The following is an 8,946-nucleotide window of genomic DNA, read 5'->3' on the forward strand; positions in this document are numbered from 1 at the left end:
TTACCCTCTCCTCACTCTGAGAGGTAGTGATGAAAAATATCAACCCAGGACTCTTTCGAGGCCCTTTAATGGAATGAGTAAATGTTTTATCCTTTATCAAGGATCCATTGGAGGGCCTGTCTGGTGCTAGCAGCTGCTGTAATTCCAGCTTCAATAGCGTATATGAAAGTTTCTGAAGTTGAAAAGCTTGTAGTTTGTTCTTGGAATATGGTTGGCAGTTAGCCACAGGTCGAGCTGCCGCCTGCCCCAGCCCCTGCCTGAAGGCACCCCCTTGATGCTCTGGACTAAGTGTCCTGGGGGTTCAACGCATTTCGTTTAAAAGCCGGCCTATCACCTGAATACTTCAGCTAGGAATAATGGAATAGGGCTCCGTTTCTAATTGCTTGGTTTTCGGAACTAGAGTCATAATTAAGTAAGATGGCCGGTGGCATTCATATTGTGCTGGTACAGGTGAAATGACCTTAGATGTTGGGGCTGAATATGTGCTACACTGAATGGATCAACATATGTCTACCTTTCACTGCAGATGTGGGTAACTTGCTGAACCCCGATCTTGACAAGGATTGGGGATTTCAATTATTTCCCAATTTCCCAGAACGAGAAATTCCTAGTTAGTGCCAGTCATAGGCTTACATTAATTAAGTCCCTGCCCTTTGTACACACCGCCTGTTGGTAATATCAATTGGACGGTTTAGTAAGGTTTCCAGAGCAGCCCTGCCGGGGCCTACAATGTCCCTGGCAGAGCGCTGAGAAGACTATGAAACTTGACTATCTAGAGGAAGTAAAATTCAGAATAAGATTTCTGTAGGTGAACCTGCAGAAGTATCATTAATGCTGCCTCCCAGATGGAAGCCAAGGCACAGGCCCTCCACTCACATACCCTGGCATTCAGAGTAGCCTAAGGGAGTTGGGCTATTGGGCGAGACCCCGGCATGGGCCAGGCTACTCGACCTGGGAGAACTCGACTGATGCATGAGTCCAGGGAATGGTGACTCCAAGCCCTGCCAAGAGGGGCATGATGTGACCGAAAACCCTCTCGAGACAGAACCCAAGCTCCCTGAACATGACTCTAGGGGAAACTGAATTCCAGTGCCTACCTGGACTGGGAGGTCCCCAATGGCTCTGCTGCCTGGGCCCTACCGAGCCCAATCCCGCCCATCTGGATTACAAGTGATCAAAAAGCAGCCCGTCTAGGGCGGCAGGGCAGCCTTGATGAGAAGGAGCTGGGGACACTAGGGATTCCAGCTCCTCTCGGCGGAGATGCAATTTTCCTCCAAGCCAGTGCAAACTGCTTTTAGGGGTGGGAGTAGCAACTAGACCATCCACTCAGGCTTCCACATATACACCTCCAGTGGGCATCACATGAGTTGCTTTGATGGTGTGGAGGGGAAACTAACTCATCTTCTGCACCTTCCCCTAGAGCAGAGTGGGCCAAAACCTGTATCATGGCTTGGACAGCTACCTAACCCAAGGTCTTTCGGTGTGCAGGGGTCAGACCTTGGTTCCAGCTGGATGTCAGAAGGCCAACGTGCGGGTGGAGTGACCTTCCCTTGTCACCAGGTACCTTTTTGCCTGGTTGTGCGTGGCTTGGCTGAGGTTTGAAGACTTGCGTTATCCCGCGCAGGAACCCCGGAGGGCTAGCAGCAGGGATGCCTGCCTCTGCCACTGTGGGAGTCAAGTCACTTGCTGACCCATCCGCTGCCACGGTGGGGTTCCAGGGCGAGTGCTTGAAATCATTCTTTGAATCATGAAGGCCGACTCCCACTGAAGAAGACAGACAGGGTTCTGGGCCATCTTGTCGTGCATGCGGTGTATGGGTTGCTCTGACTTTCTCCCACCTCTTCATATGGGCAAATGCTGCAACATTTGCCTGTGACTCTTAGCAGTGGATCATTTTACTTGCATGTCAATAAAGAATGCAGCTACCTGCAAAAATTAGTGTGATTTGGAGGGCAGATTGATTATTGATACTTCCAACATTTCTTGGCCCTGGCTTCTTCTGGAGCTATGCCTGTCTGAGGGCCACATGAATGTTAATCACCCTGCGGCTCCCCCAGGCATTCAGCTGGGTCTGTCTCAGGGGACTCTACTCCCTTACGTTACCCCCAAGGTCAAACCCTGATCACACCTGGGTGGGGCAGGTGGGCGGCCTTTACCCCGAAGTGATTTCTCTGATAACTCTCTCTATATAACTGATCTCTTTGAGGAGAAGTCTACAGAAATATGCCAAACAAGGTATCAATCATGGGCGTAAACATGATAGCGAGAAATGGTGCATCTAAAGATCCCAATTCCAGATGGGGCATTTACTGGATAACTAAAGCCCTGTTAAAATGGCAAAAGGAGGTGCTGTCATTTCCGCAAATCATTAACCTCCTTACAGGTTTTGTGAAATCTAGGACCAGCTCCAATATCACAATGAATAACATCAAATTGATTAAACTTTGGCGTCATGTCCACCCCCCATACTAAGTGATAATGAAATTATCGACATCATTTAAACATTGAATTTGTAGCTTCATCAAAAAAAGTATGACAGACATAACAAGTCTTGAAAAACTTACAGACATTTTTTAGGTCACTAAAAAACCCAAGACAAGAAAAGTGACCTCACCAAGAAAGTCACACATTGAAAATATCCCAACAAAAATACAATTGCAATCTTTGCAGGGACGTTATGGAAATCTTCAAAGAACATTTAGAAAAGTGCCCAACAAGCACAAGGGACTCCACTTAAAAACTTATTGCTCAAAATGTGACAAAGAAGGTGAGTTTTTTAACATTTCCTGTCACTGTGCCAAATGGAACGTAGTAAAATCAAAGGAGACCTACAATTACTATGTGGCTTTTATGATCTGAGATTCGCAACAAAAATTGTCATGTCACAGCATGCAAGATATCTACTTCCAAAAGCACAAAATGATGCTAGACTGTCCACTCTAGCAAGTAGTAAATCTTCAAAACTTTGATCAAAAGATCAAATATTGCTCCTAGTTGAATTGTACAAAGTATATGAAAACAAAAGGAATATAAATGTCCCTATGGTTCTGCACTTCAATAATAAAAATAGCAAACAGATTGCAGAGAAGCGATGGAATATAAGAGAGAAAAGAAAAAACTTGAAAATTATATGCATCAAGCAGCCACAAATATTAAAGCAACACTAATGATGAAACAGAAATATCAGAGGGAACAATAAAACAAGGGGTAAAGACTTCATAAACAGAAAATGGGCGCTGAAAATCACAAACTTTCATAATTTGGTTGACAGATTATAAGAAGTGCAAACATATTCCAAAAATGTGCAGAATTATGAAGCTGGTATCGACTTTTTACATTTTTTTATTGAACTCTATTTATTACATAAATTAGCGTCTTAATATTCATACTTCCAAATGTTGAAATTCATACATCAAAATTCATCAATATCATAGGATTCGCAGGAATTAAAATTTAACATAAATACTTAATCAGAAATTCATCAAGCTAGTAAATCTGAAACAACATTTCAAGTCCAATAGCTTAAAATGCCTTTTGCCCTAAAATGTCATCCATTGCCCCATAGTCCCATCAACTTTTAAACGTATTCTCAGATCTTCCGTTCCGTAAAACATAAACCTAGGATAAAGTACATATCAAAAGTATATCTTGATCCTAAATATTTCACTTGAATCCAAAAAACCCTTCTAAGCGAAGTGTAGTGCTACTACCTTTTTCCCAAAAAAACACCAATTCTGTCGAATTAAGCTTCCCCATTAAAAAGCCTCTGCCCAGATCTTGTCTAACTTTTTCAGCCCACCCATTCGTAGGGCATATGCTCGTTCACTTCTTTTGACCTGTTCCATTTTACAGACATATTTTTGATGGTATTAGATCTGATCGCCACCTTTGAAGTAGAAGTGACCTGGCCACTGCTATTCCAATATAAAGGAGTTTGATCGTTTTGCCAGGTAGGCTGAGATCTGGGTCGTAACCAAGGACTATCAACAAGGCATTGGGACCACTTGTTAATATGCTTTCTGATGTTAAGTAATCCAAAATGTCGATCCAAAATTTCTGGATCAGGGGACACTGTGAAATTATGTGTGTCCAATTGGCAGAGGGATGATTGTGGCACCGAAAACACTGCCCTGATTGATTTGGATAGGCCTTAGCTATAAAGATAGGAGTTCTATACAGTAGCCACTTACTAAAAAATAGCATCCTTTGCCAATTGGCCCCCCCTGAGCGTACTGAAATTTAATTTAATTGTTGTAGATCAGACATTTGCATTAATGTCTAACTCCTTGTATTTTTCCCATTTATTTATAGTCTTAGCTTCCAGGTCTATCTCCTTGATTGAGGCAAGACGTTTTTCCAAACCCCTGTTTTTTTTAAAGCCGTATCTTCTAATAAGTCATGAACTAGACTTTTCTGATTGATAATCTGGACCAAGTCCAGATTACTAGAAAACTTTCTAAGAACGTCATATGACCCCAGGAGAAGGAAATTACTGGGGATTAAACAAGACATTTCATCCATATTCAACCATCTATCATTCCGCAATAAATATGAAAGTTTCCAGAACCCTGAATGAGATAAAACAACCTAGGCACTAAGGTGTTGCAACTTGTCAAACCTAAAGAGTAATAGAGAGGTTGGACTACACAGGAATCAGTTTCTGACATTTATTAATCTTTGCATTAAAAACAAACAAGACATTATACAAAGTTACCAAGATTAAAACTTCAAAAAAATGCATAACGGTACACAGGTTTTCAAACAAATTAAAACTAAATCAATTAACAATACATACAATATTAACAATGCAAAAATAAAATACAAATTTAAAAAGTGGCACAAAATTGTTTCTCAACGCGCGTTTAGGCTACCAGAGCCTTCTTCTGGAGTAGCCACAGTTTATTCTAGAAATAAAAAGAATGAGTTTATTATCTAAACCTAGATTAAAAAACATGTATATACACGGTAATATAACATCAAATTAGCCTGAACCTGTAACATCCTGATAACCTCTTGTGTTTGACAAATATACATCAACAATATAAACCCTTGGACGGGTTTTCCATTTCCTTGTACATTTCAGAACTGGGGAGGGACCCAGTTCGTAGAAACAGTTTATAGAAACAAAGATTTTTAATGAAATTGACCCTAAGGACATCATGTCCTAGTCCTATCTTTGTTTTCATGAACTGGGTTTCTTAGGGCCTCATGTCCTAGTTTGATCATTGTTTCTATGAACTGTTTCTACGAACTGGGTCCCTCCCCAGTTTTGAAATGTACAAGGAAATGGAAAACCCGTCCAAGGGTTTATATTGTTGATGTATATTTGTCAAACACAAGAGGTTATCAGGATGTTACAGGTTCAGGCTAATTTGATGTTATATTACCGTGTATATACATGTTTTTAATCTAGGTTTAGATAATAAACTCATTCTTTTTATTTCTAGAATAAACTGTGGCTACTCCAGAAGAAGGCGCTGGTAGCCGAAACGCGCGTCGAGAAACAATTGTGTGCCACTTATTAAATTTGTATTTTATTTTTGCATTGTTGATATTGTATGTATTGTTAATTGATTTAGTTTTCATTTGTTTGAAAACCTGTGTACCGTTATGCAATTTTTTGAAGTTTTAATCTTGGTAACTTTGTATAATGTCTTGTTTGTTTTTAATGCAAAGATTAATAAATGTCAGAAACTGATTCCTGTGTAGTCCAACCTCTCTATTACTCTTTAGGTTTGACAAGTTGCAACACCTTAGTGCCTAGGTTGTTTTATCTTATTCATTTTTTCCCTGACCTAGGACTGGTTTCATTCATTCCTTCAGGGGGTCCTTGATACCTAATGATAAATTTCCAGAACCCTGCCTTAGTCCAATTTTGAATGATAGTAGATTAATCTTAAATTCCTGCAGAGGAAATAAGACCTGCCGTAGGAGTTGAACTATTAATTGCCGGAATAGAGTATCTTTTATAAAAAAACTGCAGTTTATGGTAAAACCAATGTAGACACTTATACCGTACTAACTTAAGAGATCTGAAATTTGATAGTGGGCAATGGATCTTATAAACTTTACAAAATAAATTCATTAAAAAATTAAGAAAGAAACCCGAATGTAATTCCTGCTTAAATCTAGATATATTGTGCAAAGTATGCGTAATAATATTCCTTCAAATTGGGGAGAGCTAGCCCACCATTTGCCCGCTCATCATATAAAGTGCTCAGTGCAATTCAGGAGACCCCAAAGAAATGATGTAAACATAGATTATGGTTTCATAAAACAGTAATTGACTAAAACACAGGGAATTGCTGAAAAGAGAAAGTTAAAAGGTGGAAGCACAGACATTTTGATCAGTGCCACCCTGCATAGAATAGATAATGGAAAAGGATGCCATCGGGTAAGCAGATCCTGAACTTTTCATAGTAAAGGAACAAAAATTAAATCCGAAATCCATGGTGAGAAATAGACCCCTAAATATCTCTTCGGATTTGTGTTCAAGCATGAGATAATGTTGAGGTGCAACTCCCTAGATGCCCCACTGCCACAAAGTAAAACTTCAGTTTTTTAATAAATTAATTTATACCCTCCAAAGGCCTCATACTGTTCAAAAATCTGAAAGGCCGTTGCCTGCACTTCCTTCTCTGGTTTTATAATGAGCATGATGTTGTCCGCATATAATTTAATTTTGTCCAGATTTGGGAGTGGGGGGCCTGTTGTTCCTATTGGCTATTGCAAGGGGTTCAATGAAAAAGTCAAATAGAGCCGGGGATAGCGGATATCCCTGTCTAGTTCCTCTTTTAATTTTTACTTGGCCGGCATTAGCTGCAATAATAATAATATTGGCCTCAGCATTCATATATAGCTTTTCAATCAACCCCGTAATTTTAGAGGGAATTCCAAATTTGCCCAAGATACAAAATAATGATTCCCAGATCAACAAAATCAAATGCCTTTTCTGCGTCTAAAAACAGCACCAAGGCTCGTATGTTCTGGGTATCAAAATAATCAAATGCCTCCACCAAAAAGTGCGTGTTCGTGCCAAGTTGCCTTCCAGCAATAAAACCATTCTGATCCTGATGAATTAAATATGAAGCAATTCCATTAAAACGATTTGCTAAAAGTTTAGTAATTATTTTGTAGCCAGAATTTAAGAGCGTAATGGGACTATATGAATAGGGGTCTTCACTATTATTACCTTTTTTTTAAAAACTTACTACACTTCCTTCTCTACATGACAGAGGGATAGGCCCACCCTCAAAAATTGCATTTATGACTAATAATAAAAAGTCCCCAATTACATCTAAGAATGTTTTAAAAAATTCCGCTGCCAGACCATCTGAGTCGCAGGCTTTACCATTTGGAAGATTTTTAATACCCTTCCCTAACTCATCTTTTGTAAAAGGGTTCATCATATGCCCTTTATCCTCCTCAGATAGCCAAGGTACTTTGTATTATTGCAAAAAATCTTCCAATGATGAAATATTGATTGGCAATTGCTGGCTATAGATCTTCCTGTAATGCTGAACCATTATTTCTCCTATTTCTCCCGAATCCTCTGTACGGGAGGATTCTTTTCGCTTTGACTGTTTTTTAAAGTTAGGTGAGGAATTAATCCTGGGATTCATTAGCAAATTAAAATCGCCTCCCACGATCAACTGTCCAGGGATTTGGATTAATGTTTGAAAGAGTTCCTCATATGGGAAGGGATTATCCTCAACTGGGGCATATATACTAGCAAACGTCAGTGGTCGATGGTCCATATTACAAGTGACCCAGCACCATCTACCACTTTGGTCGCTCGCAGAATTAACCACTTCCACCTGAAATTGTTTATTAAGAAAAATCGCCGTCCCCCTATGTGCTACTGAGGAAGAAGAGAAACCCCTATAAGCTGGCCAGGCTCTGAACATTGCAAATTCAGATATTTTACCCGCTGGTATATGGGTCTCTTGTAAAAATAAACAAGGGATTCTCTGTTTTAATCCAAGCCTCAATGGCCAGCATTTTCCTTTTATTATTAAGGCCATTCACATTAAACAAAACTACTTTCACTGTTTCCTTATTACCCATTAAGTAAAAAGAGTAGGTTTTTGAATGTCCCAATCTTCACAGAATATTCCTATTACTAACTCTGAAGAAAGCCTCCAACCCAGATCTAACAGAGGTGGCAGGTTCTCCTTTCTTGCTCCCACATAACAATCAACAAATGAGTATGAACTTAAAATATGGATTTCATTTTTCCCCCATGCGCCCAACCCAGCCCTTTTCCCATTGTCGCCAGAGGAGATGGCTGCCCCTGCTCAGAGGCCGACAACATGTCCCACCCACCCTACAACAGGCACGCTGATTTGGTGCCTAGTGCAGCTGAATGACGCCCTCCACCTACCCTCACTTTCCCTTCCTACACTGCAAAAACTAAAGTTGAACCGACTTATACTATCCTTCACCTTCTACACCTTATGCTAATACCTTATCTTTTCACCTGCTATTCTCATTTAACCAAGACTCCAGGGAAAAAAAGGAAATTACAGGAATACAGCCCTCAAGGGATGAATAGCCCATTCCCACCCCAAAGATACATACCCCCCAGCCTTTCAACCAAATACTGCCTTCAAGCTACTAGGGTTTATTCGCCGAAATCTCTTGTAGCAAACCCTGTGCCTCTACGACATTACAAAAGATGTGAAATTTGCCCTTAATTAACACTTTGAGCTTACTCTGTTGGGCTATCATGGCTTGTGCCCCTTGAGTTTTAAACAAATGAAGCATTTTGACTAATTATTTCCGCCTTTTTGCTGCGGAGGCTGTCATGTCTGAAAAAATACGACACACTGGCACTTCTGCTGAAGAAAACTGTCTTTCCCTGATTGCTCTTGACACAAACTGCTCCTTGACCCTAAAGTCTCCAAAGTTTACCAAGATTGTCCGGGGGAACTTTACATTATAGGG

The 8,946-nt window shown here is 40.3% G+C and overlaps 1 pseudogene; it reads left to right on the top strand.

The window, feature by feature from the left end:
* Nucleotides 1-1,874: 1,874 nt before the first annotated feature.
* Nucleotides 1,875-2,025, top strand: LOC147703357 (5.8S ribosomal RNA; annotated as a pseudogene).
* Nucleotides 2,026-8,946: the final 6,921 nt, after the last annotated feature.

This window comes from Lissotriton vulgaris, chromosome 7 (genome assembly GCF_964263255.1).
Source record: "Lissotriton vulgaris chromosome 7, aLisVul1.2, whole genome shotgun sequence".
Classification (NCBI taxonomy): domain Eukaryota; kingdom Metazoa; phylum Chordata; class Amphibia; order Caudata; family Salamandridae; genus Lissotriton; species Lissotriton vulgaris.